The following is a 15,158-nucleotide window of genomic DNA, read 5'->3' as shown; positions in this document are numbered from 1 at the left end:
CAAATTCTGCCCCTTTAATCCTTGGGTGGTGATTGTGTAAGGGACAGCCTCCCAGGGCACCCAGCCCCCGAGGGCAGACTCTTCCCAGGGTGCCCCTGGCACAGGCGGCTCTCAGTCACCTTACCCGGAGCCAGTTCTCTGGGGCTGAGTCTCTTAAGATGTCTACAGTTCTGCTACCTCCCATGAGATAAACCCTTCCTACACGAAAATCCCGCTACCTCTGCCTCTCTATAGAATTATGGACTCTTCTGATCATGTCGTTCTGCCTGCGCTCCATCACACGAAACACTTCAGCTTCTTTCACAGAGAGGACTCCCGTCAACAAGAGTCATGCCCTGTTCCTGTCTCCTCAACTCCAGGGCTTCTGGTGTTTTTTGTTTGTTTGTTTGTTTTTTTCTTGAGGCAAAGTCTTGCTCTGTAACCCAGGCTGGAGTGCAGTGGCGTGATCTCGGCTCACTGCAACCTCTGCCTCCCGGGTTCAAGCGATTCTCCTGCCTCAGCCTCCCGAGTAGCTGGGACTACAGGCGCCCGCCACCACGCCCAGCTTATTTTTTTGTATTTTTAGTAGAGCCGGGGTTTAACCTTGTTAGCCAGGATGGTCTAGATCTCCTGACCTTGTGATCCGCCCACCTCAGCCTCCCAAAATGCTGGGATTACAGGCAAGAGCCACCGCGCCTGTCCCGGGCTTCTGCTCATTAAGCCATTCTTTGGATGCCGCTTTCACTCTTCTTGAGGTGGTGGGAGAGGAGGGGTCCAAGGAAGGGGGAGGAGCACAATTTGCCCTCAATTCTCTTCAAGGAAAACCCCACCAATTTCATTTCTTCAATGTCCTGGCCTCCTCTTTGCAGATGCTCTTGTTTGGAGGTGCCTATGGGCTAACGTTTGCAGAATCAGCTCCGAGACCACCCTGACTGGGAAGTCAGATGAGATGTTCTGTCCTCTTCAACTAATGCCCATTGTCCTTACTGTGGAGTATCAAAAGAATAACGGACATCACTGGAGAAAATGCACTTAACATCCTGTTATAAAACATATTTTTATTTATTTTTTCACATGACTACTTTTCTCTCCACCCCCTACTTTATTCACACGTTGAGAGCAGATTGAAATGCAGGTATTTGTATCCTAAGTGCTCAGATCTGATACGGACTGATTGCTGGAAAACAATGCATGAGAGTTCGTATTCATTTAGGAGCAACACACCAGTCTTCTAAACTTATTCTAATTTAGACATGTATAAAAGTACAATAGGAATGCATCTGTATCTGTCAGAATAAGCTAGCTTATGCTACAATTGTATATAAAACAATAGCCTCAGTGACTTAAAACACAAAAGCCTCATTTCTCACGCATGCTACATGTGCATTGCAGTGGAGTTTGTGCATCATAATGACTCAGGGATCCAAGCTGACTCAGGCTCCATCTCCACTTGTTTCCATGATCACAGACACAGGAGGAAAGGGAGGGAAATGTGAAGGACATGCTGGTTTTACAAGATTTTGCTCAGGAGACAGATGTCAATTTCCCTCACAGTTCATTGATCAAAGCAAGTTGGAAGGAGAAGATAGATATGAATGGGGTAGAGAATTCTAATCCTCTCCTAAAGAGATAATGAATATTGCTCCCAAATATTTTCCCCAAAGCTAGGAGAAGAGGCTTCAAGTTCAACAAATCAGGCTGAAAAGCCTATACTCTTAATCCTATCACTCTATCTGAAACATACTGTGTAATTACTATACATAACTATATATGCTGTCTCTGAACACATAGAAACATACACATACTCACACAAATATGTAAATAGATGTATATTCCTTTTTAGAGTATTACAAAATGTAAAACTGTTTCTAGATTTCTGTCCACATCTAGACCCCGCTTTGTCCCAATATTATAAACTTGGTGCTCATACTTTCAATGTGCACATTTTCATAATTTCATAATAAAGGTATTAATAAAAATATATTATATTGTGCTTCATATTTAAATAAAATGATATTTTTGTCACTTGCTTTCGTCAGTTTTACTCCACATTACATTTGAATTAACTACAGATTTTGTTAATTCCTCTTAAGTTTAATTGACGTTACTTTATAGTCACACTGCAAGACACTGGATCATATACTTGATTTTTCAAGAGTCCATGAGTCAAATACTTTTTTATTCTGCTTTAAAATTTATTTTACTTAAAAAGTTAGGAAGTCTTGACAAATGCCAAAGCCAATGTGTTCTGTGGCTTCTTTCAGTTTTGTCTATGATGGAATTGGGAAGAGAGACTTTCAGTCAAAACAGGAGGGCACCAAGTTAGATTACAAAGTTGATGCACAGTTACTTATTCTAATCCTGAAAAAATGTTCAAAAGCTCTGCATATCACAAAAACCCCAACAACTGGAAGGTACCACCTATTACAATCTGTCCCAATACATGGCTTCAAAGACTAGAAACCAGTGTACTCGTAAGTTATCAGATATCTTCTGGATGTTCTAGATGATATAACTAGCTGCTATGGTTTTGATGTTTGTCCTTTGCCTCATGTTTCACTTGGATCCCCAATGTTGGAGGTGAGGCCTATTGAGAGTGTCTAGGTCATAGGAGCAGATCTCTCATGAATGGATTAATGCCCTCCCTCAGGGTGAATGAGTTCCCCCTGTTAATTTCTACAAGAGCTGGTTGTTAAAAGAGCCGGGCACCTCCCCCTCTCTCTCTTGCCTCTTCTCTCTTCAGGTGATCTCTGTACTGGCTGATGCCTTTCGCCATGAGTGTAAGCAGCCTAACGCCCTCACCAGATGCAGATACCCAATCTTGAACTTTCCCACCATAAGAAGAGAGAACCAAATAGGTCTTTTTTCCTTAGAAATTACCGAGCCTCAGGTATTCCTTTATATCAATCTTAAACGGACTAAGACAATAGCTGATGCCAATTCTGTAAACAAGAATGTCAAGGGTTCAAAAATACAATATCTTTTTCATTACTTCAACACAACTTTGAGTCTGAAATAGTCACTAGTACTTGCACAAGGCACTAGCACAAAGCATTTCTGTTTGAAATATATTATCAAAATAAACTTTCAAAGGTGCAGTCAAAAATAAACTCCTATAACCATATAATAAAATTTTGGGAGACTACTGTAACTATTTTGAGATTTATGTTTTCTTTTTAAAATCAGAGGTAAAAGTTTTCTTCTTTAAGCAGAAACATTTGGTTTTTGGAAACATATTGAGATTTGACCCCATTAAGTTTCCTATTTTTATAACCTGATTTTAATTTGTTGATGTCACACGTTAAACAACATATTTTATGCTGAAGTCAAAATTTGTCAGATTTCTCTGAATCCAAAGGTTTTAAGAGAATTTCCAAAGGTTTTAATTTCCAAAGTCTTCCAAAGGTTTTAAGAGAATTTGTAATTAGACAGGGGCTATAGAATGTTGTAATTTACTCTTATAGGTAGATCAGTGATTATTACATTTCACAATATGTATTAAGAAAACAATCAGTTTAATTAACACAAACATATACATTCTTGGAAATACTGATTTATTTCAGCTAACAATTTGGTAAGGGATCTTCTTTCTTGTTAAGAAGAAAATATATGGTGAGAAATTCTACTTTCAGTAATCTCTACCTCTTTCATCTAGTCTTGTATTTAAACACTGAAGAAAGTTCAGAGGGGATATATGCATAGGCCCTGATTGCATGTACTCCTTTTGTAATTGGTTATAAATTTGATTTTCATGTCATTAGCTGAGAAAATGTTCTATTTATGGATGAGATTTTAACAGCTATGAATAGCACTTCATCAAATCTAAGACACCGTCAAATTACCACTCTTCCTACTTTTATCCTCCTCCTTCCAATTTTTTTTCTTAGAGAAGTAACAGCACATTTATGAAAAGCTTTTGTTTTCTTCCCATATGCATAATATTGACTGGGTCAAGTTATATGTTCTTTGTTATTTTTACATTCACATTTTAAATGTTTATTTTTATATTATTTTACATCAAGAATGAATTTAATATTTAATCAAACACTATTTTGGCCTCTATTCATAAGGTCAACTTTTTTTCATCTGATTTACTGATATGATGAAAAATATGACTTAATATTGAATTATTATTTTAGTTCTAGAGTAACCTCTGCCTGATCCTATTTTATACTCCTTTTTAAATTTACTAAATTGAATTTTTTAATAGTTATAATTTTTGGTTTTGGTTTTCAATGATAATTTATTTTTAATGTTTCTTTTTGTTAACATGAGCTTCTCAAAAGGAATTTTAAGCTGTCTTTAATATATTTATTTATTTACTTATTTTTGTATCCTGGAAGAGTTTAAATAGCCTAGAATCTGTTGCTTCAACTCTTAAATATACTGTTGGTAGAGGATTCTGGGTCTTGTGCAGCTCAGAGAAATACATTTCTACGTCTTTCTTCAAAAAATATAGACATTTAAAGTTATATGTTCTGAGTAAAATTTGGCTATTTACAAGTTTTGGGAAAAATAATTCTGTGACTGTTTTCATTTTTAGAGTAATATGCCATTGCAGCTCTTATTTCTTACTTGATGTGTTGAAATTTTAAAAAATATTTTACTCAAACATTTTGGAGCTAAAATATTTTTGAGTTTTTTTTCTATTTGTTGTTATCTCTCAAGTTATTCCAATGTGGCCTGGGAACATTGGCACTAAAATTTCATGACAGATTTTTCTGTATGGTTTAGTATGTCAATTTGTACAAAAGCTCCATTAGAGAAGAATATTTGTACATCTTTTATAAGATTTCACATAAGATGTATGTTACTGATTACATTATTTAAATATGCTATATCCATTTTTTCCTTTGGTTTAAATTGTTTGCAAATGACTTAAGAATGTATGTTAAAATCATTTCCTAAAAATTTCATTTTGTTTTACATATTGCAATGCTATGTTATTATATGGGTAAGTGTTTACAAACAATACAATTGTCCACAGAAAACCTCATATCAGCTTAATTGTTTGGCCTTAAGTTTTCTTCATTATACATTAATATCGTTGTTCCTTCGCTCTATTAATGCGTGTACGTGCCCATCCCTCCTCCTCCACACCAGCTCATAAAATCAGAGGATCAATTAATTGTTTTAAATAATACGTAAAATGAAACACTTGCATGGATGTACATAGGCTATTTTTCTCACTACAGGCAGAGCTATGCTATAATAATGAGAAGTTTGATTGTGAATAAAAAATCAAGTAAAAGGAGTTAATTGGATGAAAAGATACTTAACAGTATTTTGTTAAGAGAGGCAACATAACAAGTTTCATATCAAATGACTGAAAAAGAAAGAATATTTAATGTTCTAGGCTTTATAGGCTGAAATTCTCTTTTTTTAATACTTTGTATTTAATTTTCTCTTTTATCATGTTAACGGTTTGAGTCATGTCAATAACATGCTATAAGTTTCTGACCCCATACAAAATAGACACTTGAGATAGGCTGCAAAGCCTTATTTTTTATGAGAACCGATGGCCTGAATTACCAAGTTTGGTTCCATTTCCACTAGCCATGGCTGCTTTAACACTTGCTCCAACCTGTGTCATTTGTGTTCTTTTTCTTGGAATATAGACTTTTCTTTAGATTTATTAGGTTCATGCAAAAGTAATTGTGGTTTTGCCACTGAAAGTAATGGCAAAACCACAATTACGTTTGCACCAACCTAATAATAATAATTTTATAATTATTCTAAAACAGATTATAGCTACACATGATACAATTTTCTTATTTTGAATGACACAAACTTCTCATGTTTATGGCTATAACATGGTTTCTATCAGATTGTTCTGAGTCTTCATTCAAACACTTGCATCCCAGAAAATAAAGATGGAAATCAATTAGATTTAGATTTAGATCAATTACATTGTTATGACGCCAGATGACAAGTCCATTTTTTTGCGATTCGTAAAAGATAAGACTTGGTTAGGGGAAGTATTGTTCACTGTGCTGAAGTTATATTATTCATGTTGTTTGTTACAAACCAGATTAGCTGGAGCCCTGCTTTATTTCTGTAAGACTTAGGATGGCAGTGGCTGACCCTCTGCCACCCATCAAATATACACACACAGCATCCTTTACTCCACAGTAAGTACAAGCTAAAAATGAGTACCCTGGATGGCATCGTGTGTACTAGCACATTAACAGTACTCTAAGAAGAACTGGAAAGATTAATGTTTACTTCTCATCTACTGCCCTTGTGCCCAACACCTTCCTTCGGAACTTGACAATGGTGCTAGATTCTGCCACATATTTATCAGACTTTGACTTTGTCCTTGATGTCTTAGCTGTTGGTCTGCCTACCTCTCATTCTGATCTCACTTATACTACATCTTGCAAAGATTCCATAAAATTTCTGGCATATAACCAGAACTCCTCCTCAACTTCCAATGTGGTATAAATATTTTGCTGTGGATTTCAGGGAGTTGGAAAGATGGTGAGGAAAGAGGTTAAATGTGCAAGTTCAGCTTGCCCTGTTATGTTGACATATGTCATTTAGTTAATTTAGACTGTTTAACAATATTAACCTTTCAACGAATTGGCAATGTAATCATTGGAAGTGTATGGGCCTGAGACAAAGGCAAACAGACCTACTAATAACTTTCAACATGATCTTATACGAGACAATCAATCTGGGTTTCAGGTTTCTCACATGAAATATGAGATAAAAAGGGTTGATTTCTAAAGTTCTTATCACTTCTCTAATTTCATGACTGGTTTTTAACAGTGCATTTAACTAAAGCAGTTCACTAAGACTACATTGCACCACTGTTTGAGGAGTTAACCCTCACATATAAAACTGTCTTAAGTAAAAAGGGAGTGTCATTCTCTCTGGACTCTGAGAGAACTGCAGTAATAACAAACAACCTATGTGTACCAACTTTACTCATCTATCACATGGTAATTGTCCATATACAGTACTTGATGCTGTAGATATTTTAAGGACCATTTCTCTTTGATGTTCTTGATGAAAAATGTTATGCTCCATTACTCAGCATTTAGAACTAATGACTGTTACTCCGCGCTTATTGCCAGGCAGCTCCCACTTTTACTTCCAGAACATTGACAATGGCAACGGGCATCTTTTGAGAGCTTTTGAAATATATTAAAGATCAAGATAGGTCACATTCATAAAGTCCTTTGTCCCTGTTAATTCTTTAAAAAAATTTAGTCAAATTCCATCTGATAAGAAGGCAAATGCTTTTTGGGAAGCTCTATTTGTACTAAGGAAATAGCAAGCAACAGTACTGCCTATAAAAGGGAGGTAGTTGTATTAGTCTGTTCTCATGCTGCTTATAAGACATACCTGAGACTGGGTAATTCATAAAGGAAAGAGGTTTAATTTACTCACCGTTCCACATGGTTAGGGAAGCCTCAAAATCATGGTGGAAGGTAAATGAGGAGCAAAGTCACATCTTACATGGTGGCAGGCAAGAGAGCTTGTGTGGGGGAGCTCCCCCTTATAAAACTATCAGATCTTTTGAGACTTGTTCACTGTCACAAGAACAGCATAAGAAAATGCGCCCCCATGATTCAATTACCTCCTACCAGGTCCCTCCCACGACCCATGAGGATTATTACAATTCAAGGTGAGATTCGGGTGGTGACAGAGTCAAACCATATTAACAGTACTAACACTTTCCCAACACTTACTAGTTCATTCATTGCTTCATGCCATTATAAGTCATGCAAAATTGTCACAGGCATAAAACATTTCTTGGATTTGTTTCCAAGATGATGGGATCAATTATATTAATTAAATTGACCAGCTAATTTATTCAAATGTCTTAGTAATCCGGTATCCAAGAAGTTTGTTGTTTTTATTGTGGTTTGAAATACATTTGACTACTAAATGAGATTATAGTTGTTACCTTGAACATCCACTCAGCCAGTGCAGTGAATTCTAGAATATCCAGTATAGGGGGTCATCTTGTGGCAGGCCAGGTTTCACTAATACAGGCTTGCGTAACAACTGTTTCAGCACTGACTGAGTGGTTAAGTTAAACATTAAAAGCTGATAGAGCCAGTGCCCTTACACAAAGGCTGGAATATAACAAAAGCCCACCAAGAGTTTTGCCTAGGCCTTTCCTGGGCTCGAAGTATGACAAGATATTGAAGGAATTCTTAACAGGACCCGATGAGGATTAAACAAGTTTTACTGTGGGTCTGAAGAAACGCCCCAGAACTCCACAGAGAAGTTTATTGGGGATCTGAAGGAATTCCCCAAACCTCCATGATTTAGCAGGAGGTAAGTGTAGTCACCCCAGCACCTGGACCCATTTAGATTAAGTAAATTGACTAAGGCTCCAGAGGAAGGTGTTCAAAACTCAGACTTTAGTTATAGATTAGAAGAAGTTAATCACTTGTGTCTTTAGATGAATGCACACTTACACGTAGAAATATGGCTTAGAAGGTATATAAGCTCTGGAAAACTTTGTAATTTTCAGTTGGTCTGGTGATAATTTCCAGGCTTTATCCCTGTACCCGGTTACAGAAGTAAACTCCCTTCTCTCCCAGTTCATCTGCATCTTGTTATTGGGCCACAAGATTAAGCAGGCCAACCCTTGGTTTGGTCCAGGAACAATCTGGCCTCAGTTGAACATATCTTGCTACAAAGAAAGGCCTATTACCAACATAGGTGTTTCTCGTTTTGAACAACTCTTTTAAAGGTTAGGTTTACTAATGTCCTCTTGTTTCTACCAATTTGTCCTAATTTTTCACCCGTATCCTCATTCACAGCCTCATTGTTCACCCCTATACCTGCAGAGAGAAATGAAATATTTTCTTTTTTTATGCATGTAGTCACCCAACAAGTTGATTATTGTATATATAAAGTATATGTGTGTATGTGTTTAATGAACACTACGTATTAGGCACCACGCTAGTCACTAGAATAAAATAGTGATTAGTATAAATATGGTGGCAGCCCTCAGAGAGTTTACTAGGCAAGAATACCATGGACAAATGAGCTGTCCCTTCCAATAGACAGTCAGTGTTTCCAATCTTTGAATTCAAGGTTTGGAGATTAACTTTGCATCTAATAACCTTATGTGTGTCCAACTTTCCCCATGCCTCAAATTAATCATTTAATTTTATATTTGTACAGTATTTAAAATATAATATTTCATTGCAACTATGCGGTGCTTAATAGAATAACAATTATAAGCCCTGTTTATAATAAGCATGCCATGTTAATAGTACACCAATGTATACCACTTCCTTGATCTCATTTTTAAGTATGAAGAGGCTGAGATTTATCCAAGTGACTTATTCAAAGTCATTGAATTAGTAAGTGGAAGACAGAACTAAGACCCAGTTCTCCAATCCTTAGCCCTCTGCTGAGTATTAGCCATGCGAAAGGAACCTTTGGTTTGGCATGGAGAAAAGGTATTCTCTACTTTTCAATCAATCCTATAAAGTGATACCAAACAGCACAAATGGCAAGCAGCTCCAACAATGGAGTAGACATTTAGAAAGGACTTTCTCTATTTGCATATTTAAAATATGAATTATCATAGAAAACTAATTTTGGTTGATGCTCAAATAATAGTGATACAGTGATTAGAAACACGGCACTGCAATTTTTGATCTGAATACTTTCAAATATGTTTGTAATAAACAAAAACACTTTTATAAATAGCCCTGGGAGGAAGTATTGAGGATTTCTACCTTTACTATTCCAGAGGACTCCAGGCTTCACCCAGTCAGTTGAGCCTACTGTATATAAACTACAAAGACAGCTGTAAAGTAAATACCAAGAAATATCAGAGCACGTTAAGCTTCATAAATCTCAGAATGTTATCTTGACTTATATATAGAGAGAGTTATATCTAGTAAATATACACCATCCTGAAACTTTGTTAATCAATGACAGAAGGGGCAGAAGTAAGTCTCTGAGTCCTGGGGCATTCTTCTGTACAGAGCTCTACATCAAACTTTTGCTGCTAATGAATATAATTCATCAAGAAGATTTTTAAACATTTTATATAGTTACATAGACTGCTCTCCTGTTGTGGAAACATCTGCTTAGAATCTCAGAAATTAAGGCATTTAAGCTTTTCTTTCTTAAATAGGCCTTAATAACAACAGGCAGAATTCATATTTAATTGTGAAGGCTTAATTGTTATCATTTCTAGTTAACTTCAAATTAAACTTATAAAATACACACCCATGCGTGTATGCACGCACACGCACACCCTTTTTTAAAAACTTACCAGTTCCAATAGTGAGAAACAAATCACAGAACTCTTTTAACATGTCCATGGCTGTATTGATTCTTTAAACTTTATGTTTTCATGTACATTTCAATTTGCAGATGGCTATAAAATTGACATAAGTATGATAACGTAAAGCAATTTTAGAAAACTTGAGAGCAGCAATATCATTCAGTGGATAAAACAAATATTAAATAAAATTTATCTAATTACATTTACTTCTTCTGTATTTCTGACTATAAAATTAGGTAGAGGGGGAAGGTGGAACTTGTTATGGTGGGAGAGCAAAGGACTTTTGAGCCCTTATAAATAAATAATAATAAAATATGTGAGAATATGGGATATAATTTCATATCATAGGATACATAATGCAAGTCACACTATCTCATACCATGCATGGTTTAATTTTACCAAAAGAATAAGCCTTATTATTTTTCCCAGTAAGAGTCAGCAAATAACCTGTGGTTATGATTTGTTTTCTTTAAGCATGAGCTACTAAATAACACTTTGCAGTTGAATGACAATTTACACTCCTGTTGGCAACAAAAGACCAAATCCGTATAGAAATGGCATTCTTATTCCATAATGATATATTTATTTGGTGTCATTGGACTTTGATCAATATCATTTTCTCAAAACATAGAACTTCTTTTTTGTGACTAAAAGAACAACTTATATCGAGTCAAGTCTTCTAGCTCCTAGTATCAGAATTTGATATGTTCCTGAATTTGTATCGAACTTTCTTCTTCCTTTGTAAAAACAAAATTATCTCTAGAGTGTTTTTTAATCAAAAACAGTTACTAAATGAAAGAGATAATGAACGTGATGTGTTTATCAAGCCAACAAGGTTTTATTACATCAAATGTTTGTATCATTTCCATGTGAAAATTTTTTTACACTTATTTGTTATTAAGGTCTCATTATCTGTGAGATAAGTCACAAAAAAACAAAGAGGTGAATGAGTTCAAGAACTCATGGAGGGTTTGTTAGTCTTAGGCACAGGAATGGGCTTTTGCTTAATCTCACAATTGCATTGGTTTAGCTCTTTCTGTCTGTAAACATTAGAAAAGATTTTAGCCACAAGTAAATGAAAACTTGAGTTTCAGAAGTTCAAATGAATCAGGGTGTATTTTTCTCAAAATTTTTTTTAAGTCTTGAGTAAAGCAGCTTTAGTGTTGGTTTAACAGCTTGATTGTAGGGTTAATGTCTCTGAGATTCTTTGGGCCTTTCCTTCATCCTCACCACCCTGTGGTCCAGGATATCTACCCATGTCCAGTTATGTTATTTGCATTCAAAGCCATAACAAAAGGACTGGGGACCAAGACACTGAGCCTGTTGTCTTTCAAGAAATCAAATGTGTTTCTATTTTAACTGCCCACTGTCCTGTATGGCTACTTTAGCAGGCAGAAAGGTATTGAGATTTTTCTAGCATCTAAATGCAGAGGTGAGCAAAAGAGAGAAGAATTGAGAATAAATTTTGGATTTGCAAACCCACAGTGCCTACCATAACTGTTGATTCTCTATCTTTTTTGAACAAAAAGCCACACAGTAACTACCTGTTAAAAAGACTCTATAGACTGCCAATTCAGAGGAATGATAGTTTGAATTCGCAATCTCTCTTTACTGAACAGACAGGGTGTTATAATTGGTTATATTTCTACCACATATCTGGTTGAATTTATGACATTAGCTACATATTTACGTAATTTCTCCCCTCCAGGTCTTTAATCAAACATCACTTTCTCAGTGACTTTCTATGGCTATAGAAAACATACACTTACATATACTTATATATCCACAAGTGGCTGTTAATTGATTATTTATGGGACTTGGAATTGGTGGGTCAAATCCGTATAGTTTTAAAGATCAAAAGAGACCTGTTTCTCTTATCCCATTTTGTTACATGCAAACTTGACAGTAAGGAAGCCAAATAAACCACCAAACTAAAAGCTCTTGATACAGAGGCTGTGAAAAGTATGATCTATTTTCTTTGTCAATCGCTAGATTTTATTGAAGATCTAAAATGTCTTAGCACAATATTAGGTACTTAGACATTAGGTATTCTCTATGTCTTCAAGAGATAGACAGTTATTGACTACTTACAACTTGACAAATGGACCACCCCTCAAAAAAGTCAAGGGCCTACTTTCTAATACAGAAATTTATATGCCTTGAGTAGAAATACTTTTACTTTTTGCTTGGCTGATATTGCTTTCATAACTCTAAAATTTGACTCATTTTGCTAACATACTTGATGTTTACACTTTAGCCTTATACATTTATAAAAATAATAGTTTGAATTACTGTCCCATAGAAAGAAATGCAAGCACTTTAAAATGTGCTTCCCCTCAACTCAAATTTTTGTCATTAAAATTCCATGAAGCTTCTTCATGATCCTATCAGTTATCTTAAATACTAACTGCTTACTGCTCTTAGCATCTTGGGAAGAAAACCAATGGGGTATTGCTGAATTTTTTGGAGGCATGCCATTGAAACAATTGTAAAGATATGTTCAAACAAGGGCCTCCAAGGTCAGGTCTATGCTTATTTTATAAATTTGTTTCAATGATCATAGTCTGCTCTCTGGGTCATATAATTGATTAAAAGATTGTCTGCCATCTGGCCTATGTACCTGGTAGGCTGCCACCAACTAAATTTATATCCCATAATGAAATCTATACCATTTTAGGATGACTATAGTTAACCATAATGTATGATATAGTTTCAAATAGCTACAAGGAGGATATTGAATGTTCCCAACACAAATAAATGATAAAGCTTTGAAATAACAGATATGCTAATTACCCTCATCTAATCACTATACATTATAGGTATCCAAACATTACTATGTACCCCATGAATATGTATGAATATGGCAATTATTATTTGTCAAGTAAAAAAATACAATTAGGCCAAAACAATTTTAAAAAATATTTTTTAAAAAGAAATGGTAAGTTTTAATTGTGAGCCAGTCTATATTCTAACACATTAAGGGATCCTTTTAGAGAGTGTTGGGTGGTCGGATGAACTAGTATTGTACAGGCTCACATAAATTGCCATGTATTTCATAGCTTCATGCTTGTGTTGGACCTATTTTCAGGGTGGTTTCTCACAGTGCTACTGTAATTAGCATGCAAAGAACATAAAATCTCTTTATAGTGAAGTTTTAGTTCAGTCAGTTAGATTAGTCTCAGCCCCCAGCACAAGAGATTCTTTTGAAGACAAGTCATCTTTAAAAAGAGACAGAAAACAAACCCAGGGGAGAAACCCAAGTGTTCAGCCTAGGTGATAAACCTTTCTCTTAGATAGATATAGCACAGATACACACATTTGCAGGCATTTCATGGCATACAAGAAAGTGTTTCTGTAATTCATGGATTAGCACATACAAGAAAGTGTTTCCGTAATTCATGGATTAGCACAAATCAATTAGTAAAATAAAGATAATACCAAAACATAAAAATTATGTTGATTATATATATTTAGAGTACATAGACATGCACAGATCTAAACATTGAATAACTACATGGAGATAAAGGAACTTTTTACAATTTGCATATCAGCTTTACTTCCAGGAGACAACTCATTTACTCTTACATTAACATATGACAAAGCCTGATGTCCAAGAAGAGGAAGGCTATAAAGACTTTTGCCTATTTACTCTCATCATCATCGTCAATACACTACAAATGGACTGACATTGAATATCAATTAGATTTTCAATTTCATTAGTTACTTGTAAATATCATACATAATTTGTTAAACATATTTATCTTCATGTAAATATGTAACAAGTGATGTATAGTATATTTAATATTTGGGATAAAATATTAACAAATTATTTTACTAACTTTATAAACAGATTACAGAATACTTTTGTGGAATATTCTCTAGGTGCCATTGATTATGTAGACCAAGTTAACATTATTAATAACACCAGATAAATTGTACTGAGTTCAAATAACTTCAGACACAGAAGAGTTGGGAGCATTGTACAATTTGAATGCAATTTTTAAAAATGTGTTAGGTGAAACCTTGAGAATCAAAAATAACTATAGTCACAGTAAAAATCCCAACGTTACACTGTGATTGAAAGGCAGAAACTGAATTTTATGAAAATGTGCAATTCAATTAATGTAAGGTTAAGGAATTAATTGGTTCAACTCCATGTATTTAGTCAGAATGAGGCCCAGTGGTTTGTCTGTAGGAGCTAAATCCATAACTGGTTTGGGCTGTAGTTTGGCACCACCTGGTGGCTGTTGCCCACTTTAAGTTAAATACTAATGGGGATGATTTGAGGTCTTGTGGATGGGTAGACCTTGACCCTCAATGTTTCCCTACCGGACCTCATTTCTTTGGACCCTCTGTCCACTCTTTCCCACCTCCATAAATACCTAGAAGTATCAACTTCTCTGACACTTGATGAGGAATAGAATTCCATTATCAACTGTATTATATACAATTTATGTTATCAATTGTGGCATGTTGACATGAGTTTTAATATTTGAGAGTTTCAAATTAATATTCAGTTTTACTAAAGGATTAATTTTCCTTAGACCTTTTACTTCATCTATGTTTTATTAACTTATAAGTAATATTTAGATAAAAATGAGAGTAGTCTATTTCATCTTATTTAAAATTAATGGTTAACCCAAGTTAAGCAGTTAATGTTTCCTAACCAGTAGTTCCTGCTTACAAACTTAGTGAAGTACATTCTCTTAAACATACTAAACTAAATTTTATAAATTAAATATACATATATTTAAACATGATACGAAATGTTATTAATCTAATAAATAAATTAACACAAGCCAGGAACTGAGTTCCCATAAATATTACAGTTCAATTTCCAAAAACATCCTATTTACTCACAGCTAAAAACAACAAAGCTAATATATCAAATTCTTTTTATTATTACCAA

Source organism: Pongo abelii, chromosome 11 (assembly GCF_028885655.2).
Source record: "Pongo abelii isolate AG06213 chromosome 11, NHGRI_mPonAbe1-v2.0_pri, whole genome shotgun sequence".
In the NCBI taxonomy this organism is placed as follows: Eukaryota; Metazoa; Chordata; class Mammalia; order Primates; family Hominidae; genus Pongo; species Pongo abelii.
The sequence above is the reverse complement of the archived record's forward strand: the minus strand, read 5'-3'. Positions refer to the sequence as shown.